This window comes from Coloeus monedula (genome assembly GCF_965178545.1).
Source record: "Coloeus monedula genome assembly, chromosome: 6".
Classification (NCBI taxonomy): domain Eukaryota; kingdom Metazoa; phylum Chordata; class Aves; order Passeriformes; family Corvidae; genus Coloeus; species Coloeus monedula.
Window position 1 is genome coordinate 25,659,759 of NC_138786.1, and position 22,112 is coordinate 25,681,870.

Genomic DNA, 22,112 nt, shown 5'->3' on the forward strand with positions numbered 1-22,112 from the left:
GATTGTCCAAAGGAGGGCAATGAAGATGGTGAAGGGCCTGGAGGGGAAGCCATATGAGGAGCGGCTGAGGTCACTTGGTCTGTTCAGCTTGGAGAAGAGGAGACTGAGGGGAGACATCATTGCAGTCTGCAGCTTCCTCATGAGGGGAAAAAGGAGGGGCAGACATCGATCTCTTCTCTCTGGTGACCAGTGACAGGACCAAAAGGAATGGCCTGAAAGCCATGTTAGGGGAGGTTTAGTTTGAATATTAGGAAAAAATTTTTCACCCAGAGGGTGGTTGAGCACTGGAACATTTCCCCAGGGAAAAGGTCCCAGCACCAAGCCTGACAGAGGTTAAGAAATGTTTGGACAATATCCTCAGGCACATGGTTCAGTTACGGGGGCTCTTCTGTGCAGGGCCAGGAATTGGACTCAATAATCCTTGTGGGCCCCTTCTAACTCAGGATATTCTGTGATTCTATGATTTCCACTTGATAGCCTAATAGAGTTTGGAAAGAAACAGTCTTTTTATTCTGTTCCTCCTAGTGAGAAAAAAATACATTTATGCTTATGTGTACTCTTCATATAGGGAAGCAATGCCAATGAGATTTGTGAATTTATTGATATTACCTAACTGTCTTTTAGCTGAAAAGCACAATGTTGGTGTATCTTACCGTTATTAATCAATTTTGAACACAAAGAACACTCAAGAAGGTTTAATTGCCCAATTCCCTAAGTCTTGAGTGATATATTTTGCAACTTGCCTATCACTCAAACAACAGAAGATTTGAGTGGAAGATACTAAAATCAATTATAAATAAAATATCTGTGAGGACCTCTCTCTACAAACATGTGTTTCTGAATTTATGATGTGGTAGCTATATTGTAAGACATGACTAAATAAAAAGGGCATTGTCTCGCTGTGCAGATGCCTTCCCTGTCCATCAGGTTTATTGACTTTTTTTTGATCTTTACTTTGCCCCTTCTTACTCCATTCAAAACCCAGCCACATTAAATTCTGGATTACCCCAGAAGGCAGCAAGATGAGATAACACAGTCAAAGCAGAAACCCAAAAATAGCCAGGGAAGCCAAAGAAGCTTGGAGAAGGACTGGTGACTGCAGGGGCTGTGATGGCAGGGGGACCACAGCTTCTCAGAAGATGCAATGCTGTGTGGCACGGTGCTATGTGAGTGAGCCCATGCTAATTCAGCATCAGTCATCTCAGGGGTATCTTTACCCATGATACACTTAATCCCAGATAATCTAGAGGTGACTAACACTATTTATTGTTAGGGCATGAAAACTCTTTCTGAATACCTGTGCTAGCACTGACCTTTCTGTCCACTGAATCACTGTTAACTCTTATTCTTGCATGCAAAGCCAGGCACACTTCTGCTCCTAGATTCCCCTTCCCCATGCCTCCATAACACTTGTTTCACAGCTCATCTCCCCTCCCTTGTCCCTGTGCCTATGCTGGGCTACTTTTCAGTAGTGTAAAGTCAAAGCAAGCTGTAATAAATACACAAGATTCCAGTAGTTTAATACTTCTCAAAGCTTACTACTTTTTACTGCTTTCAAACACTGATGCTCTTCCTGCATTACTCTATAGGACAAGATGCTGCTCAGCTGGTAGTTCCAAACTAGTGGCTCAAATATATGTCTAATTAAATACTTAAAGAACTGAATTACTTTTCAGATGTTCTGTCCACTCAAACTCCAGGCTGTTTACATATCTAGTGATATTGAAGGGCTCAGGGGACAAATTTATGGAAATATTTTTGAAAACCACAATCAGTATTTATATTTGAAGTACCTAACATCCTGGAATTATCACCATCCTGTAGTTTTCCTTAGGTCCTCTGATTCCCTGCCTCTCCCCTTAGTGACCTTTGACACAGTATGTTCCTTGGACTTTGGAGCAGACTATGCTTTATCATGTCTTTTCTCAAGGTGCCAAATTGGCCATTGACACCTAAAAGGACTAAAAAGATATGATGTCTACTAGTGTTTTATTGTTTACAGAAATTAACTGGTTTTTTGGGGTTTTTTTTGGATGCTGTTTGTCACAATGCTTGATTTCTGTGCATGTAGGAGGCTGTTGAAATGTCTATATGCCTGCAATACATCCTGGTAGCTGCTGTCTTGGTCTGTGGCTCATGCCCTTGGTTTACCACTCTGCATTTCTATTTGCTTATCAGGTTAGTGACACACTGAAATGCTTCATTACAAAAGTTGTCATTTCCTTTCAGTAGTCCTTGAAAACATGCTCAGCGGTTTCATTTCCATCCACAGTTTTCCAATTCTACATTTTTTCCCTCCAAGTTCCTCAAAATTAAAAGTGGGAGAATTCTTCTGAAAGCATCTGGAAAAGGACATTTTGATGGAGACTAGATATCCCAATGGTCCAAGAATCGCCAGCTGAAAAATTTAGTAGGGTGACCAACATTACAACAAATCAGCTTGAATTAGGGGGCATTATATTTTTTAACAAAAAGGACAATGAGTCAAAACCAGTTTCTTTTATCTGATAATGGAACTGCAATTGCTCCTAGGATACTTCATACTGCTGGCTTAAAAATGAGGATCCTTTCCCTGGACCATTTGCATCTTGGCACACAATCTCTAGCTCATTGTGATTCTAAACAGTGTACAGGATCCAAAACCATGCTTAGTCAGCCTGGCCAGCCACCTGAGAGCCATGAGCAATATCTCCTTTATGACTGCTCACTTCTACTTAAGGATAAAAGAAAAAAAAAAAGGCAAGGAAACCCATTCCTCTTGACTCTCAGAGACAGTATCGCTGTTCAGATCTTCCTTCAGTCTGGAAGCAGCAACATCACCAGCCTCTCTGAAAGCAGATGCATCTTCAGAAGAAGAAAGCAATGGCTCGTGAAGGGTAAAATGCTCTCTGGCCTCCCCTAATTGCAGATCTGATACAGAAGTACTGGTAGAAATAGTGTTTTGCTGGAGTTCAGATTAAATAAGGAGCTGACAAACTTCCTGACTTTACATACCGAAACCTTAACAAGACTGAAAGCCTAAGAGGGAAGCCAAGGAAGAAGAGCTCTGGGAGCTGCTGGCAGGTATGAAAAGTGGTGAGTCCTCAGAGGTTCCTCACGCTCTCTGGTGCAATGGGCCAGGCTACCCACTCTGAACCACTTTCTGTATGAGATAACCAGTATCTCTGGTAAGCAAAGCAGTAAGTGATCAGGGGAAGAGACAGCAGGACGGAATCATCCTTTCAAGGCTAGCCTCAGAAGAGCTTGCATCTCTAGTGAAATCCCACAATGCTGTGCTGTGCTGACAGCCCTTCCCTGGCTCAGCTGCTGAGGGCAACCTGGAGAACATGAATTTTACAAAAGCAACAGGGCAGCCTGAATGTTGAATTACTTTTACTGGAATATAGATTCTGGGCAATGCACTCCTATGACTGTTTTTAGCTCACCCTAGCTGCCTCCCTGGCAGAGCAATCAGGAGAGTGAGATTTGTGGCTGCACCACTCCTGGTGGACCAACTGACAGCTGACGAGCAAGTAAGTAATTTTGGGATGAGACAGGGTAAGCAGGGGTCTGCTTCACTGGCTGCTGTAAGCAATAACTTGTGTGTAAGGAAATAATCCACAGTCAAAGTCAGAGGCAGTTGTGTTAAGCAACACAGTTTCCACTTAGGCTGATGTTCTTAATGGCGAGTGCCTCATGCACATTGTATTTTCAGGCTCTGGCCCCAACTGGTGGTCGAAACAGTACAGTTAATTTTCCTTATTGTCTGGAAGTCAGTGATGTCCCGTCTTTCCCTGACCTGGGAAGGGGAAGATATTTGCTTGTAGAAGGCACTTGTTGCCTGGATCCTGCTGGAGAGATAACCTCATATTCAACACTGATGAGAAAGACAGATTCCCAACTCTTTTCTTAGGCTGGAGTATGTCTTGTCTGAAATGGTCTTATGGCTTTCATTTTTAAGCTGCACAGGCTATCTCCCCTCTTACTTGCAGCCATCTAGCATTCCTCCCAAAAGCACAGTGAAAAACAGCAACAGGCAACTAACTAACTCCTGGTTTAGTTTTTAAGGTAGTTTTGTTGCTGAAAACCAGGGGAACAGAAAGTGCTATGTGACTACTCCACTGTCAACCGAATCTGTGACCTGTCAGTGCGCTTGCTGCTAATATCCTTTTAACACAAGTTGCTAGAAGACTGTTTCTGTATGTTAACTAATATCTTCTCAGATTTTGTTCTAAGTATTCTCAACAAACAGCACTGCAAGATGGGCTGGCTACAGCAAAGCTAGCATGTTATGATGTAACTTTTTACTTCGAACACTTGGTACAATAATTGTTAGCAATGACTATTCTTGAGATACCCCGGCATTAATACTTTACATGGACTGTGCTTCTTCCTCTGAAATTCTCCCAAACTGGTGAAATAACATTCAATGAGAAATAAAATGTAGCAGCTGCTTACAAGTTCTCATAAAATCCTGTTGAGTTTTGTGAGTTTTCCACTAACTTTGGTAATGCTTAGGATTTGGCTTGTACTTCTAAGTTCTCCTAGGAAAAAAAACTAGGCAAAGGGGACTGGATGAGCATCCAGAGTGATGTGATCAAGCAGAAAGAGGAAAACCCAGACAAACTGAACTATGACTTTTGATAAGCAGCACAAACATCACATTCAGAGGCAGAGGTGTGGGGGTCAACTTTGTGCACAAAGACTCAACAAGCAAAGGAGGATTTTTTCCCTAAGCTTCTAGCAAGATTTCCTTTCACTGAAAGGAAATCACGGTAGATATCTCTGTGTAGAGCCAATGTACAAAACCAGTCAGTTTATTCAAACATTTAGCTGTGCATCTGATGATACCATTGCTTTCCATTTCATACATGAAACCACTTCTCATGCTTCTAGAAGGTGAATTCTTCACATACACAAACAGGGGCCCTTTTTGCTGACATGGAAGTGAAGCTAAGTAGCACAGAAGCAGGAACCACTTCTCTTCAGCACTGCAAATCTGAACAAAGGAGTAGTGCACGTGTGCAGTTTTTAAAGGAAAGACTTTTGGCATGTCTGTGATAATCAAGGTCTGTGGTGAGTTCAGGCTGGTTGATGAGAAGTCCAACACGACCCGGCAACGTGTGCTCGCAGCCCAGAAAGCCAACAGCATCCTGGGCTGCATCAAAAGCAGCGTGGCCAGCAGGGTGAGGGAGGGGATTCTGTCCCTCCGCTCTCTTGGGACCTTATGAGAAGCTGGAGTGCTTTGTCCAGTTCTGTGGTCCCCAACATAAGAGCGATGTGGACCTGCTGGAGCAAGACTGGAGGAGTGCAGCAAAGATGATCAGAAGGCTGGAGCATTTCTCTAGTGAAGACAGCCTGAGAGGGTTGGGGCTGTTCAGCCTGGAGGAGACCTTATAGCAGCCTTCCAGTACCTAAAGGGGGTCTACAAAAAAGCTGGAGAAGCACTTCTGACAAGGGCATGTAGTGATAGAACAAGGGATAATCGATTTAATCTGAAACAGGGCAGGGCAGATTTCGATTAGATGTTAGAGAGAGATTCTTTATTGTGAGGATGGCAAAGCACTGAAACAAGTTGCTCAGAGAGGCTGGGGATACCCCATCTCTGGAAGTGTTCAAGGCCAGGCTGGATGGGGCTCTGAGCAATCTGGTCTAACAGAAGGTGTCCCTGCCCATGGCAGGGGGGTTGGAAAGGTATACAACCTTTAAGGTCCCTTTCAAGCTGAATGATTCTACAATTCTATGAAAATGGTCTGAGCCACTCTACCTGGTTGTGACCCAAAGATCACTGTGGGCAGTGTGTGCTCATCATGGTCTGAGTTCTAAGACAAACCATGAAAAATTTCTGTGTGCATCTACAGTAACAGCTGATGATTATTTTTCCTTTGAACTTTGCCCAAAGTTCATCTCTAAAAAACAAACTTTAGGCTAACTCTGTGTATTGACTCCTCAGCAAAATAAACATGCCGAATCTCTAATAACACTTAAATCACTCATTCTAGATTCTTTTAACTTGCTTTTTAACCAGAAAGATAAAAAACAGTAAAATGAACAAGCTTTACTTAGTTATTTATTTTTCTGATGCCTCGATAAAAAAAATCTGAAGGACAAAAGCAACTCTGGCCTGATTGTTTTCAGAGTAAGCTGACTCCTTGCTTCAAACTAACTGAAGGCAAAATCAAAATCCAGGCTGTCTTGGCTGTAACACTTGGCCTCTACAGCTTAAAATGCTTGTAGTAAAATTTACATGGAGGAGGGAAATCTGAGTATCGGGGCTGGTATTTTCAGGGGGGTTTAAAAATTGGTTATGGATTTGAGATTGGAGGGCTAAGGAGGGAGGGGGCTGGATGATGCCGCAGACACAGGAGAAATCACAGCAAGCTACAAGCAGATCTGACAGAGTAATAGAGCTTATCCCAGAATCACTTGATCTATTCAAAGGCTGCAGAAGTAAAGTAGAAAGAAGTATAAAAAGCAAATATACATTTATCAGGAACAGTGTGCTATCTCAGTTATGGTAACCATAACACTTCTTGTCACAGTTGGACACATTGAAACATCTACTACGATGGCTGCTGGATTTTTGGTAGTCTTGTGCACGTGACCTTACCTGATATCCCATGAACTGTGCACCTATCAGTAACTATTTGATGAGCACCCAGACGCATTTTCTGTATTTTTCTTTTCTTAGTACTCTGTCAACCCTGCTGTTTAGTATCATACGTGGCTTGCAAAAAAAAAAAAAAAAAAAAAAAAAAAAAAAAAAAAAAAAAGGCAAAACCCCCTAAACAAACAACCCACAAACAAACAAACAAACAAACAAACACACGAGGTAGGAGATATTGCATCAAAAAGAAAAACCCAAAACAATGTGACATTAAAGAAATAAAGGCATTTTTGGATGACTCTATTTCTTTAATACCTTTTCCTTTTTGTGCCTTTAAGGTCACATCCACAAACCCACAAGCTAGAAACTTCATTAAAAAAAAAAATAAATGGAGTTTCTTGCATAATTGTATAAGTCCAGGAGCTACAGCTTTAAGAAGGGCACTAAACGTTGTGAAGTTCACAATTAAATCACATAGAACTTGGCAACCAATTGATGGAAAATAAGTGGAAAATGAACAGTAATTGAATAAACAATGGCTTAGTAGATCATTTTTTTAAAGTTGAGAGAAAACCTTGCTATACGCTCTCACTCACGTGGAGCCCTCTAGAATCCTCCAGATTATAAAACTGTCCGTTACTGCCCAATTACGACTCGTCCCCGAGTTACTCATCATGACTGCTTTATGGATTTAGTTTCACAATATAATAATGAGTTCATCGTGGCTTCCTGAAGCATTTGCAGAGATAACGCAAACACTTACTTTTTCTTTACAACTTCGAGCATTTCGAAGGCTATTAAAAAGAAAACAACCAAAAACAGTTTTGCATTGCACCAAACCCCGGCTTTTCGTGAGAGCTCATGCAAATCCCGCAGCGTCCAGAACAGGTCCCACTGCTTTAGCAATGGTGGCTCCGACAGAAAGGCGAGGTTTTAAGTATTTCTGAGACTCTGGAGACTTTCAGAAGCCGGAGACGCACAGGGGCATGCCTGTAACTTAAACTAGTGTATTGCAGATAAGGACTGACCCCGCATGGGTTGGCTGCTGGCGTTCGGGCAGCCCCCAGCAGCTCATTGTGCGGTGGCTGGGAACCGGGGGGACCGTGGTCCCCGAGCTGCCGGCACAGGCGGACCCAGAACCGCCCGAGGGTGCGAGGGAGGGAGCGAGGAGCCCCCGAAGCCCGAGTCACGTACATTTGATTTTCACGCCAACGAGTACCGCAGAAACGTTCTAATCCACGGTGTGTTAACTTCCCTGCTTTGAACCTGCTCACGAAAGTTTCTGACTCGCCACGGTTGGTTTTTTTTTGTTTGTTTGTTTGTTTGTTTGTTTTTTCCTTTTGGGAGGGGAATTAGAAAGGGAATGGGGGAATGGGGAAAAAAAAACCAAACAGAGAAAGCTGATGCGCCGCCGGTCGCACGAAAGCAAATGGCAGCATCGCCCGGCACTGTAGTAGTAAGTTAATAAATAAATAAGCCAACCCCGCTGCGTGAACGGCGAGGTGGAGGAGGGAACACCCTCCCTCCCTGCCCGGCCGCGCGGCGAGCGGGTGCGCTATTCCTGCGAATAACATGGCAGGGCCGGCGATGCGGGGAGGGGAGGGAGGGAGGGAGGGAGGAAAGGAGGGCGGCTCTTGGCCCGGGCGAACGGGCCGTGGCGCATCCGCACCTCATCCACGGGGATGAGGCCGCCGCGCTCCCGCGCTCCCTCCCGCCGCCGCCGCCGCTTCCTGCGCGCGCCCCCCGGCCGCCCCCCCCCCCGCCCCGCGGCCCTGTTGCATCAACTTCCTGTGCGGAGCCCCTCGCGGCAGGGCCCCGCGCGCCGGCTCCTCCCGCCCGCGCGCGCCCCCCCGCCCTTCGCTTCCTGCGCGCGGCCCCGCGCGCGCACCCGCGCGCCGCCCCCGCCGAGCCCCGCGCGCCGGGCCGGGTGGGCGCGGGGAGGGACGGAGGGGAGGGGTGGTGTGTGTGTGTGTGTGTGTGTGTCTGTGTGTGTGTGTGTGTGTCTGTGTGTGTGTGTGTGTGTGTGTGTGTGTCTGTGTGTCTGTGTGTCTGGGGGGGTGCGGGGGGGTCTCGGCTGGCGCGCGGCCGCCCCCGCACTGCTCTCCCCGGCTCCCGCGCCCTCACACCCGCCCGGTACCGGCGGTGCGGGGCGGTGCTGCCGCCCGGTGCCCCCCGCGGCCGCGGCCGGCGGCGCCGCTGCTCCGGCAGAGTTTGGTGCCCTACTTCACTCTACTTTAGTTTCACTCACTTTACATCCGGGCTTTTTCCCTAGGCAATGGGGGCCGCAGCACAGCCCGTTCCTTAGGCAAAGGGAAATAAATTCGCCGCACCGACACGTCAAGTAGTCCCCCCTCAGGAGAAGCCGCCGAGCCCGCCCTCCTGGTTCACCCCCCTGGCCTGGCCCGGGCCCGGCCGGCGGTGCCCCGCCGTCGCACCGGGGAGGGGGGAGCGTGGGCGTGGGCTCTCCGGTCCACGCTCCCCCGGCGGGTCTCCAGCGGCGGGCCGGGCCGGGGCGGGCGGGGGCGCGCGCGGCGGCGTGTCGGGAGCGCGCCGCAGGCAGGCAGGCAGGGAGGCCGGCGGCGGAGGGATCCCGGCGAGCGGTGTGCTGCGGCCGGGCCGGGTGAATGGGATTGAAGAAGAGTTCAGCTTCTCGGCTTGTTTTTGTGTTACAGTTTCTCTCCTCCTGCGCCTCTCCGGCTTCGTGCCGCCCTCCCCGCCCGCTCCCTCCTCCCCGCCGCAGGAGGAGCCCCCCGCGGAGAGGGGGAAGGAAAAGGACCCCACAGAGGCGAGAGCGAGCGAAGAGGAGGAGGAGAAGGGAACAACCTACCATCTTCCACTCCCCGCTTAGCTTAAAGAAAGTGAGAGGAGGAGAGAGAGAGAGGCGCCCAGAAGAGGGGGACAGGGAGGCCCAGAGGAGCGGCGGCGCCGGCACCCTCCCCCTATGAAGAAGAGTCCTCCCCCTCACAGAGAGGTCCTGCCAGGGGGACCCCGGCCGGCCCGCAGCAGCACCGCCGCCGCCAGCAGGGTGTAGTATCCCACCTTTCGGATTCGCCTCCTCCTCCTCTTCCTCCCTGCCCCCCCCTCCCCCCCCCCCGCGCCCCCCGGGCACCGTCCCCCCCTCTCCCCCCCGGGATGGCGCCGGCGCGCCCCGCACTCTCCGGCCAACTTGGCGATGAGGAGCAGCAACTTCGCCGCGGCCCCCGGCCCCTCCCTCGGGGGGGTGGTGGGGAATAGCGGAGCGTCCCGGGGCGGCCCCCCGGCCTCCCCGGCAGAAGTTTGCGAGCGGGAGCGGGAGAGGTGGAGGAGGGTGACACTTGGGGTAAAAGGAGGAGGTGACACATTGGGGTTGGGGGGAGGAGCAGGGGAAGGAGATGACACATTGCACTGGGGATGGGGTGGGGGAGGGAGGCTTATCCCCTCCCCTCCGGTTTCCTTCAGGATGATTATTTCCAGGCCCTTTTCTCTCGGTCGGGTCCTTCGCCGCGATGCTGTCGGGGAAGTTTTATTATTATCTGGGAAATGATGCCGCTCTCGGTGATGGATAATTCGTAGTAAATCCGCTGCTGCGGTTTTTCTTTTTTTTTTTTTTTTTTTTTTTTTTTTTTTTTTTTTTTCTTCCCTCCTTCCTTTCATTCGTCTTTGTGGCCCGAGCAGCGCCGGGAAAATTCCGTTTCTTCAGCAACTTGTTATTCCGGAGCCGGGCCTGCCCCCCTCGCCCTGGGGCTGCCCTTCCCGCACAGGTACGGGGCCGGGGGTGCCCACGCCTGCCCCAGCATTGGGCACGGACAATTCTTTATTTTGATTTGTTTCCCTCCCTCCTGCGCCCGTGTAGGTGGAGTGGGGCTGTATGTGGGACTCTGCCATTTGGTGTAGTCCTCTTTTGCATGTTCCTTTCCTTTCTTCACTTGCCTTCCTGCAGGATTTTTTTTCCCTCTCTTTTTTTTTTTTTTTTTTTAGTGGTGATGTGTGTTTTGTTTCTTCCTGTTCTTTATTATTCCATGCTTCACTGTCGGTAGAGCTTTCTCCTCAACCACCTCTGTAGTTTGGTGGGTGCTCATAGGTTTGTACGCTGAGGTTTTTTGGGTGAATTCGTATTTTATTAATGCATGGAGCTCTTCATTCAACTTCTTCTCAAGTGTCAAAAAATGAGGCTATGAACAGATGTGTTTCAATATGGAGAGATTTCTAAGTTCCTAATTCTTGGGGGTGGAGGAAAGAGTGCCATTGGAGAGTGGCTTTTGTTTTCGATTGGTGAACAAATGTCATCACATTTCAGTCACGTGCTGTAATATTCTTTGTTCAGCTATCAAAGTATGATATCTACTACACCTGTTCCCACTTTTTAATTGTAAGTAACGGTGATTGCCTGCAAATCTTATAATTGCAGAGAGGAGCACTTTCTCCCTTTCTCCCCCTTCTATCCTCTTGGATATTTGTTTGGGCCCAAGCACTGAGCTTGACAATGAACTTTTGTTCACTGTGAAGACTGCATGTAAAAATGTCCCACTGGGGGTAATAACGTGCGTGTCACGAGAAAGTTGTGTACTGTGATGTACGGTGGGTCTGAGCATGGAGAAATCAGGTGGGGATGAGCGTTCTGTAATGGCAGGGCTTGAGGAAGAGGTAGGCTTCTTTGGGCCAGGGAAATTTTCTTGTGCTCTTGCTAGTTATCAGGTTAAAGGATAGATACTCCTGTACACCCATATGTGTAGGTAGATGCATCTATTTTGCTTAGCTGTATATTTTCTGGTATCAGAAATAAGAAGGATTTTGGCTGTCTGTTTACTTTTTTTTTTTTTTTTTTCCCCTCATTGTGCTCACTTCTAACAATGAAGACACCTGCTTAGTTTCAGTTTTGTAAATCGGCTTCCTCTGGCTTTCCTGTGATTTCCCGGAGTTAGCTGGTGAGGCTGGATCTGCTACATAGCAGGGGAATGTTCAACTTTGATGAAGGGAGGCTTATTTTGAGGCTTCATATGTGAAAAAAATGACATGCATTTCAAAGCCTTGTTAAAAAAAAAGCCCTTAAAATTCATTACTTCGACCAGGTTAACATGTAATGCCAAAACTTTAGTATTAAATTTGTTAGCGATTGTGTATAATATAACTTTATAGTTTTTATTAAATAGTTTCATTAAATTAGTACTGAGAACAGGATCTTAAAGAAATAAAATTATGCATAACTACCCATATTAGTTAAATAAGTTGATTATCATACTTTAGGAGAAAGATCACAGTCTTTGGAAATTTTGTTTATATCTGTGCATGCTTCACGATAGCTAAATGAAACTTTCTTTGGGGGCATTTTTTATTACTGTTTTCTAGAAAGGAATTCTGTAGCTCAGTAAATGAAAACTGTATTTAAAAAAGTAGATTATGAGATTCTCAGATGTTTTTAAAACTTTCATCTTCACTATGGTTGAGAGATTATTTTATGAGAGTTATATCAGCTAGGGGTTTGAGCTCATACAGAGGGATTATGGAGCAGCTTCTCTATCCATTCATTTCATGTTGTGTAGTAGCATGTATAGAGTATGTCTTCAAGGTCTTAAGAGACCTGTTGTCCAGCAGAAGGTAGGTGCTTGCTCACTGAGAGTGCTTCCCACCAGATGGATGTCAGCTATGTCATATCCCAAGATTTTAGCCATAGTGACCTGAGCAACAGGAAATTTGGAGTGGATCCCATTATGGGTTTTGGTGATTTTTCATTTTACTAGCGAAGCTAACGCGTTGTATAATTCAAAATGTTGTATAGAGGAGTCTTTTGTTATTAGTAATTGTTTTGCCATTAGTCTTAGTAAGACTTTTACGTGAAACTTAAATCTTTGCTCTCCTCTATGTGCATCCTGAACTAGTTTTGGTGATGGAAGCAGGCATTTGAAAGTGGTTTTCTTCCTTTAGGGAATGAAAATAAAAAAACTTTCATTCAAAGAACTTAAAAAAAATGTGAAGGTAGGAAATTAAAACCTAGGCTGCTTAGAAAAAAGTGCTGTTGTGTTTTCCGGCTTCAACAGTGAGATCTCTGCTTTAAGTTTAGATTTTGTAAAGATATCTCTTCACTGTAGGCCATTCAGCTTCAGCTGTGTTTCAAATATTGGGCCTAGCTATTTCTTATTCCAACTTTACTTTTTTTTTTTTTTTAAAGAGATGAGGTTTTGTGTGTGCCTATTAAACTTCACTGTAGAAATTATTATTTAAAAAAAATTAAAAATATCTTGGTGTGGATCCTTACAAAGGACACAATTTTCCTGGACTCTTTTCTTAGAAAATAAGATTCATTTTATTGACTCCTTTAAAATTTGTATGATTCTGTGTGCAGTTGGAAAGCCTTGATAGTGAGCTTGGCTATCACTTGAGTTGTTCATGCAGTTTGTTTATAATGAACACATTGTAGCCGTTCAGTTCCTTTATCCTTACTCTCAGAGCCACGAAGAGCTTTCTTTGGTCAAATGAATTGATACTACTGAAAATTGTTTGCAATGGAAATTTCTCTTTTATTTTAGTCCAGTTTGAAGGAGCCTTGATGGACTATCTTATTTCATGTGTTATTGGCATTTTGCACAGACACCAGAAACTCAAGATGAATGTCATGTGAGAAACACGTGTTGGTGACCCTAACCTTTTTACTGTTGTTTCAGGTTTGTTGGTTTTACTTGTTTAAAATCCTCCAGAAACAACTTCATAGGGTGGTAGAGCTTTGCTTTTTGGAGAGCCATCTCATGGAGATGTGAGGTGTAAAGCGTCGCCACCAGGAGAGGCTTCTTGTGTAGAAGGGGCAGTGCTAAAAACCTATTATTAAGCTTCTAATAATATTTCTTCACTGTCCCCTTCACCCTTTATGCTCACAACTGTGCAGTCACATGCGTAGCTGTATACTAGAAGTGTAAGACTCTACAAAAGGCCTGGCTCCTGTATGTTCATGAATTGCCCTTGTTCAATTACTCTGTGCCAGAAAGCAGCTCACATCCTGTTTCTGATGTATTTTAACAGCACAAAGGTTATTTAGGAACAAAACATATAGTGGAAAGGTGGGGCAGAGCGCAGAAGGGTTTTGAGATGTCTGCTGAATGCAAAGGGCTGTACTTACTTCTGTACCCTGTAAATAGAGGGTATAGAAGGATAGTTTTTATAGGTATCTTACATTAATATTTCATGTTCAGTATAGCACAAAGCCAGTGTCTGGCTTGTGCTGGTGGTAGAGATATGCATTATGCAGGCAAAAAAGAATTTTATTTACATTTGGAGGGGGCGGGGGTGCAACTTTGTATTTTCTCATTTTGCTTTCCTTTTTTTTTTCTTGTGGCAAATACAATCTCATTAAAAAAAAAAAAAGAAAGAGCTCCTTTGTTTCTTTCATAAGTTTTTGTTTTTATGGTTCCTGCACTTTACAAAGTTCCTCTCTGGACTAAAATCGTTAAAATACGATTTAAAATTTGTTTGATTCTGCTTTTGTTATGTCAAAACTTCACAAAAGTGAAGTGTAGTTTATGGAATGGCTGTAAAATGTACAGAATTTGAAAGAGTTTTTAAAAAGTACTTAGTGCTGAGGAAAGGTGCACTTGCATGGCAGTCAGACTTTGTGGTTAGAATCACCCATCCCTAAAATCATTTTTATAGCTGTAGAAAGTTCTAACAGGTCCCTTTCTTTGGTCTGAGAGGATTTCCCTCCCTACTGTCCTAACAAAGCCCCAATCTTGCCACAGAACCTTTTGTTTTAGTACTTCGATCATTCCAGGTTTTTGGGGAAAACATGTGCTGCTTGATACAGGCTTATCTGCAGCATTTATTTTATGGTATACTGTTCACACCATTTTAATCTCTGATGGAGTTATCAAGTATCCTGTGCCTTAAAAGCTCTTTGTCTAGATGGTTTGACCTATTATTTGTTCCCTCTTCCCTGAGATTTCTTGTTTGCTATGATTACCAATGCTCACTCTTTTGATTAGAGACTCATGCTCAAAGCATGCTTTAAAAAACCACACACCACAAAACAAACGTGCCGCCTCCATCCCCAGACCCCCAGCCCAAGCCTAATGTTTGTTGTTACTGGTGGGAATGCATCTATAAGTGGTACAGAAGCAGTGAGGCTCTGCTTCATGTGAGCTCTGTTCTAGGCCACGTTCATACAGCTTCTATGCATTTTTAATGTCCAATTTCTTAAAATGTGTGTTTTCTGATTCCACCCTTCCACCCAACAGTACTGCACTTGTAGGAGTAAGTTCACTTGGTACAGAAGTTGTGTCACCTGCCTCTGAAGTGAGGGACTCTGCCTTTGCACGTAATTAAAAGTATGCTTTGTAATTAAAAGTATGCTTTGAGAACGTAGCTGGTGTGTTTCTTGAATTGCAGTATGGATATGTGAATGGTTAAAACAAATGAGGGCAGATTTGAGCCTGTGACTCTTAAAATGGCCTGTGAGAGAACTCCAGCAGAGCAGCCAGGCTTATGGGTGGTTCAGCTTCCTTGTTTCTGCCTATGAAATACAAGCTGTCAGTACAAAAGGGAGAAGGAACATTGATTCCTTCCCCTGTTCCACTTCAACCCTGTGGATCCAAGTTAACTGTGTGGATCCCAAAGGCAGCGTAGTTGCAAACAGTTAATTGAAGAGATCAAGTGGTATCCTATTGAAGCTTTAAATTATTTTAACAAAACTTCTGAGTAATCGCAATAATTATTTTCTGATAAGCTGGCTGATAGTAACTATGGCAACAGCTGTCTGGCCTATGGACAGCATTACTGTATTGACAAAACCTTTAGATGCTCCTGAGGCCTCTTGCCTCTATAGGGAAGTGCATCAGGATGACTTTCAGGTGACTGAAGCATCACCATTTCTTTCTCTTGCAGTGGGATGCTGTCTTTCTCTTGTCCCAGCCTTTTGCTTTTGCATGGTCCTTTTTCTTTTGCATATTTTTGCAGGTGCTGCCTGCTAGCCTGGAAATGCTGCAGAGACTGTCTTGTACTACAAGGACTGGGGAAGCATATAAGTACTTAGATGGAATTTTATATGCATATTATTGTTTTTTAATTGTTTTAATAATAATAATCCAGAGCTCAGGGAAGCGGGAGGGGAAAAAAAAGGAGGACTTATTCATTTTGTTCCCTGGTTGTTTCCTTCCTCGATTAAAACCTTCTTAGAGCAGACTGGTAGGGGGAGCTGCCATTCCCTTTACTGAAGTACAGCGTATTCCTCTCTGAGGCCTACGCTGAGACACAGCTCTTTAATTTTCAGCTAAGAGCCACTTCTTTTCAGAAGCGAGGCAAGCCCTTGCTTCAGCACATTGTAGAAACGGAGGGAGAGAGCAATTTGTTTCCAGATAACTGAATTCTGGACAGGAGAATATGCCCCTCACCAAACATACTTTTCCTGTTGCTATTCAAAATAGTACTCTTTAATATTATTAAATGTAGCAGTCTTGGGAGAAAAAACCCATAAATTCTTGTTGCACTTCAGTAAAAGATGTTAAAAAGCTACAGCCAACTGTGTGTGTTTGAAAGTAGACAAACTGCTGATTATTCTTTAGGGACTCTTGGTTAACTGATGCTTATTTCTGCAGAAATCTTTGGCTTCTTAGCTTCAACACACGAGAACTGGGTATCAATTACCTGACGATTACCAGCAGCAGTCTCCTTGTACGGTGTGTGTGTTGTTTGCAGGCCTGTGGAAGTGTGCAATATGGCCTACATCTGGTCTCATCTTGAGTAAGAATGTGGCTCATGGAAAACTACAGGCCCCAGTGTGCAGTGCTGTGTTTTTATTGCAATGGCCTACCAGGATTGTGCTATTCTAAGGCATCCTGGGACCTGTAGTTTTCTTGAGCAGAAGTTGGGGATTTGGAGTGAAGAGTAAAAGATGCTATCACGTTCTAGAAACACAGTCCTTGATACCTTATGCAGTTCTTGTTGGTCAACTTAAGCCTGTGCAGTCAGGTATTTTTATTTACAAGTCGAAGATGGTTTATTGTTGAGTAATATATTTAGACAAAAGCAGTTCATGAAAGAAGTCTTCCAACTGCTTACGCATTTTTGTACAAAGAATGTATTAATTGTACTAACACCTTGCTTCATCTGTGATTGCAAGTATCTTTTTTGATATTCTGGGAATTTTTAATCTTTCAAGTGATGTTATGGATGGAAACATTTGGCAGAAGGGAATTTCTGTTGCTGGCAGTATGGCAGCCATGTTGTCCTTTCCAGTTGCCAGGAGGACAGTGGGTCACAGTGGATTTCTTTTCACACAGTAAAAGAGAGTTTTAACAGCGTTTTTACCTGATGAGAACTCGCTTCTCTGCTGTGTTTCTTGAGAGTGAGTGATGATATAGCTATAGCATATATATATATATCTTGTGTATCAGAGCAGGGGTCCCAGTTTGTGTTCCTGCTGTGGGGGCTAGTGACTCCATTGCTGGTTCCCAAGGGGACACAGAGTCACAAGCACAAGTACTGGCAAGTGCAACCAGAATCAGAGCACATCTGGCAGTTTTTGTCAGGTGTGTTTAGTCCCGACCGCTGCGCTTGAACTCACGTCAGACTCACATCAAAGAATGTGAAGTGTTTCTGAAGTAGGGACAGAGGAATAGCAACTTTTCAGAGTACTTTTTTTATACCCATAAGAATTGTGTGTTCTCACACAACACTCTCAGATTTGCCGAGGTTAACATGGACATTGATTTGATTTTGGTTGTTCATCCAGAAGCAAGTTTAGTATTTGCTGTAATCTTGTGTGCCGTGATTTGGACAATGCAGTTCATTTTCAAGTGAGCGAATACTTCACTTTAACTGACTCCTGTCAATTTCTTTGTTCTTCAGTTTGTATGAGATATTAACGTAAAAAGGCTTATATTTAAGTGTCAGCCAATATGAAATAAACTGGTTTTATGTTTTTGGAGAAATTAATTAGAGCTACAGTCTTGCAAGAAGTCATGTTATTTAACACTAAGTCCTGCAGAATGCCTGAAATCAGAACCTATATAAGTAGCAGCAGGATTAAGACCTCCAAGCTTCTAATGTTGGAAAGTAGCTTCTTTGTAATCACCATAATTAGCTAATATCTAGGTCTGTGTGGCAAAATTCTTCTTCTTTTAGTAAGTGTCCAGAAATTCTGCTCATTATAGATTTGGAATTCACATGTGCTTCAGAGTTGTGCAAAAACCTCCCAAAGCCTAAAAAAAGTTGCTCACTCCTTTATCTGTACAGATTATATGACAGATTTTTAGGTGGTAATAGCTTCCTTGAGGCAGGGATTGTATTTGTCAGCCCCGATACATTGTACACACTGTATGTTGCTGATGCTCAGTTTAAAACTGATACAAAAAGGTGAAGAGATTCCTCGAAAACCTTACATATGCTGTAATTGTAAAGGACTTGGGAAACAGTAATATAGTTTTCTTTAAGTGTTCCCAGCCCCTTCACAGCCCTGGTGGAGCAAATTGCTGACAGGACATGCGCTTAGCTGAAATAGTTACTATTAGTATCTTGACATGATTATAGAGGCTGACATTGTTGCTGTGCAAGGATGAAATTCCCTTTCATTGGCTGATTGGGCCTACACAACAGGCAAGAGAAGAAACCACGATAAATCTATATGTAGTGGAAAGATGATGTATCTTGTCCTTCAGGGATGTTTTACCCTCTGTAGAGAGCCTGCAACAGTGCCCTTCCTAACGCTGATGTATCAGGGTATTCTAGATAAGGAATGTGACTAGTAGGGATGTACAAAAGGGTTTGATGCATAGTTGTAAAGAAAAATTTCTGTAAGTGCTTCTTATCTCATAAGAGCAAATCTGTCCTGATCTGGGAAGAAATTGTGGTCCTGCTTAAGCCAATGAGAAACTTCACAGTTGTATGGAGAGTACCAGGATTTCATTCTTTTCCCCCAAAAAGATAGTTTTAGGTGGATTTTGTAGGGCTGGAGCACTGGACAAAATTTGAAGAATCTGGCACCTGTTTAAGATGCTGCTGCTGACCCCTGGGGGATCTCACACTGGGTACTTTGTTTCCTAGTGTCTTGGCTATTCCTTTTAAAAGTGACTAATATTGAGCTCTTGTAATGCTTTGTAAGAGCTTGGAATCTATTTATTCAGGGCTTTTACTTAATTTGCTAGCATGACAAAATTTTACATGAAAGCCAGAAATTAGTCCTTGATGTGTCCGAGGAATACTTTTTGTCTCCATCCCTCTTGCTAGTGTGACAAAACTGTCCCCATTGAGATATTTGGTCTGAAATTTGAATAACCTGACTCGTGATGGACTTAAAAAAAAAAAAAAAAGTCCAAACAATTAAAAGTGCAATAAAAATCCAATCCCCCACCCTCATTAACAAGCTAACAAACATTTTTCATAACTCTAGAAAACAACTACAATGGCCTATATTACTAATAATGAAGCTGTTCGGTAATTTGCATCTAGCTGGAGCTCTAGATACCATTTCACTGCTGCTTAGCTTGCAGTAATTGTCTCTGATAAGCATCTTTATCATGTAAATCTATTGTTGTGTGTAGCGTGAATTTGCTGTATTAAGGATGCTTTTGTCAGTGACCCCAAATGGAAAGGATGTGGCTACCTGCGCTTCCCTTTTTACCCTTTCAGAGAGTACATTCTGGTCAGAAATAAATTGGGAAGCACTAGCAAGGTTTGTGTTGTTTCTGAATGCTGGGTACCTGCCCTTGAGTCAGTTGCAGTTCCTCTCTCAAGGAGGAATCCCACCACACCATACCTCTTATTTTGTGGTCTTAGAGAATTGTGCTGAAGTCAGTAGATTTGTCACTATGAAACTTGTTTCAGAATCAGAGACTTAGTTTCCATTTTCCACCTGCAATTTGGCATATATCACCTGCTCTACTTTTATTTTTAATGTCAACCTCTGAAATAAACATGAACATGTCCTCCCTTCCCATAATTCTCATCCCTGAGTGGCAGTTTCTTCTTGCCATAAGACTTACAAAGTCTTCTTCCACCTTACTTCTTGCAGGAATTATATTTTGATGCCTCACTGTTGATGAACTTGTGTAATGTTTAGTGTAATCAAATGTTTTTTCCTGTGGTGATGAGCCGCTGTCTTTGCAGTCAGTCAAAACTTGGTGGTGTTGGCCTGTTAGATGCAGGTGCCGGGTTAGTGCCCTGCTGTGGTTAACAGTATCTTCTCAGCTGCAGAGCTGATTAGTTTGGCATAGGGCAGTGACAGTGCGAATACCTCGGGCATTGGCATTGTCATTGCTACAAAATTACATGAGCAAAAATACTGATCTTAAGTTTGCTCCTTCCTGAAGTAAGATAAAATTGTACAATTCCTCACCATTTGGGACCTTCTTTCCGGCTTCCTTTTGCTAACTGAATCTACACTTCTGTGCCCATGCTTGTTTTTGTTAAAAAATGCTGTTTCTTTCCTTATATTAAATTCATTGTTAACATATTGGGTGGTTTCATCATCATGTATATAGACCATCTCACTCTAAGACTTCTGAAAACTTAAATTAAAGGAGGGCACATGTATCTGTTAAATCCCTGTTTGTGTGTAGAAAGTACTATATATTAGACATGTCTGTACTTTTCTGTCAGGTATACCAGAAACTCCTGCCATTTCTTTACTCTTGCATAAATTGGGAAATGGAGTTAAATACTATCTGCGTGTTTTTAAACATAATTTTTCCATATTCCCAGATATGCAGGATGCATTTTAATCTTTCACTTATGGCACCTCTTTGGTATTCCAGTAGGCAGTGAGACTCATATGGGTTTCTTGGGGATCAGAAGTTGTATTAGAAGGGGACTTATACAAGAACATTTATTGTATGATTTTATTTCTGGTCCTCATAGCTTCCCCTCCCTCCTCTCCACCCCCCCACCCCCCCCCCCACCCCCCCCCAGATAATAACCAGAGTTTAAATTGATAGGAGCTGTGATTTTTCTGAAAGGCATTTTAAAAGGGAAAAAAACCCCCCCTGTCCTTGAAATGGAAAGGGGAGGAATATGTAAGGACAAAGTAATGAGAGGAGTGCATGAGATTTGTGTGTATGTGTATGTGTCTGTGTGTAGAGAGATATGTTTAAACATCTTTTCTAGTACACCAATAGCATCATTAAGAATCTGGGCATTAATTTTTAAGCAACAGAATTTGTTTAAAGAGTAACTTTGCAAAGCAGTCTCCACAATGATGGGCACTACACTGATATCACAGTAGCGTGAATGTTGGTCTTGATACAACTGCATATTGGCATATATAAATGCATACTGGCATAGGCAGTACTAGTTTAGTGCTCCACACTCTTTTGTCTCATCTTAGTCTCTGCTGTTGTGGTAAGTCTTCTTGCCACGTGGTGGTTTGCTCCATCTTCTAGGACAATGTTGGAGTTAGGGCTGTTGTATGGATGGGAATCAGTGGATACCAGGAGAGCAGGAGAAGATTGTGATGATGTTGGTGTGAGGGGATGTGAAGGAGTGTCCCTCAGGAGCATGTTACTGCCTTTTCCTCTGGGTGAAGCACCCAGGCCCGGAATAAAAATAGTTGGCTGCCACAACAGCCTTCTTAAAGCTGCCAATCCTTTTGTTTAGAAAGTGCAATCATACCATGCTCCATGATGCCCTTTCACTCTGTCAGCATTGTGAAGGTTGAAAATGATATGCCTTTCCATTGTTTATAGTAGCCACTAAAATTAGATAAACCTACAACTTATTCTTCCAGCTTTAAGTAAATAATCAGTTAAAAATCTGTGGCAATCAGTGTGAGTAAAACTGTTTTGGACGCTTTGTTTTCTTGTAGCTGAAGTCTACATCCATTGTACAGCAGTCTTGCACTTTTCTTCCGTTAAATGCTAATTGTATACTTATGTGATTCCATGTTAGATTGGCCCAGTGATTCAGTGTTATGTTTGTAACCTAGTGTGTAAATCGTTTTACTTGTATTGAATAATCATGGTTTTGTGAAGAAAGGAGCTAGGAAGTGTATGGTTACTTGAATTCTTCCTTTCAGATTAGTGACTACCATCAGTACTCCCACACTGAGTGTGACTACTCCAGCTACAGATACCATTCTCCGGATGCTACATTTCCCATTTGTGTTCTTTTGAGGAGAAGAAAGAAGGGAAAAAAAAAAGTGATTTTGGGGGTAAGGTGGGAGAATATAATAAAAGGGGAAAGAAAAACAGAATTTGAGATTGATACCTGTGCACAGGGAGCAGCGAGAGTGCCAGCTGACTGGCATGTAGGGGAAGGAAGATCAGAGCACATCAGTGTAGTAATTTTGGAGTGCTTCCTGTTGACTTGTTAATACAACATGGAATTTGGCCCAGACAATCTGCTGTTGTGAATCAGCATAGTTTATTCACTGGAGTATAGGTGTGCTTGTTATTATTTGAGAATCTGCTGTACTTAGAAGATAACAGGTCAGTCTGGTAAATTGCATTATTCCCATGTTTGGATTAGAAATTGAGACAGAGAGAGAAATTGGTTTATTCTGCATTGCAGTAATTTTATTGAAGACCTTAAGCTAGGAATGGAGGCCTTCACTTGTGTGTTTAGTCCAGAAAACTGC

The 22,112-nt window shown here is 43.6% G+C and overlaps 1 protein-coding gene across 5 annotated transcripts in view; it reads left to right on the forward strand.

The window, feature by feature from the left end:
• Positions 1-9,186: 9,186 nt before the first annotated feature.
• Positions 9,187-22,112, forward strand: part of PHF21A (PHD finger protein 21A) — a 126,526-nt gene continuing 113,600 nt past the window's right edge. For 4 of the 5 annotated variants that reach the window (XM_082284182.1, XM_082284179.1, XM_082284183.1 and 1 more), the window contains exon 1: positions 9,187-9,611. The gene's annotated coding sequence lies outside the window, so the exon portion shown is untranslated. Of the gene's footprint in view, positions 9,612-10,240; positions 10,327-22,112 lie in introns of all 5 variants that reach the window. The other variant, XM_082284180.1, reaches the window with a different exon arrangement.